Here is a 777-nt window from a genome sequence, read left to right as displayed (position 1 = left end):
GAGAACGACGGTGAAAGGGAGTTCTTCCGCATTACTCTTCGCATCCCCGCTTCAGGGCCGCCCATCACGATGAGGCTGCCGTGCGGTGATGCCACATGATATGGGCTGCTTGGAGAGAGAGTGTGTGCTGTGCACTGCTTCTTGCCCTAGAAAGGCTGATTATTCCTCGTATCCGCCACAGGCGTAAAACCCTGCTTGTGGTTACGGACAGTCAGTCTCTTCCAGCTGTCCTTCGTGGATAAGAATGGGGAGTAAAATGGCCTTTCGGGCGCAGTTGGTCCAGTGGGAGAATTCCCGCATTATCCTAGCGGGGGGCCCGGGTTCGATTCCCGGACTGCGCATACTTTTTCGCGGTGCATCTTGCGATCCCGCTGGCGGCTCTCCTCTTCCACCGCTGTTTCTGCGCAAGGGGTCACCACAGTCATTTTTGTGGTTTGGTCGGCCTCGTGTTGTGCTCCGGGTTCTCCTCCTTCATCGCCCGCGGTGCTTCCTTCGCCGTCCCCGGCACCTGTGGCTGTCCCGTGACGGTTTGTTCCGAAGCCTGACTGCCCTGGGAGGTCCTCCCGCCACCAGCATGCACTCCACCCGCTGCCTGCTGAGATGCGTCGGAGCGTGGGGATGCTGTGCCTGCAGCGTGCCCTCCGCCCAAAGACTCCGGTCCACTTGCACGCATCCGAGCAGCAGACGCGCTGCCAGTGCCGGACGGATTGCTAGTGTTACTTCGCAGTGGGTCGCTGCTGGATTGGTCCTGTCTTGTCGGAGCAGTGAGTGGTCCTC

The 777-nt window shown here is 60.2% G+C and overlaps 1 non-coding gene across 1 annotated transcript; it reads left to right on the top strand.

Moving 5' to 3' along the window:
• The first annotated feature begins 268 nt into the window (after positions 1–268).
• Tc00.1047053483321.10 lies at positions 269–341 on the top strand. The gene has a single exon. It is a non-coding gene; the product is annotated as a tRNA-Val (tRNA).
• Positions 342–777: the final 436 nt, after the last annotated feature.

This window comes from Trypanosoma cruzi, assembly GCF_000209065.1.
Source record: "Trypanosoma cruzi strain CL Brener chromosome Unknown tcruzi_1047053483321, whole genome shotgun sequence".
NCBI classification, from domain to species: Eukaryota; Euglenozoa; class Kinetoplastea; order Trypanosomatida; family Trypanosomatidae; genus Trypanosoma; species Trypanosoma cruzi.
Note: the sequence above shows the minus strand (reverse complement) of the source record. Positions and strands in the feature narration are given on the sequence as shown.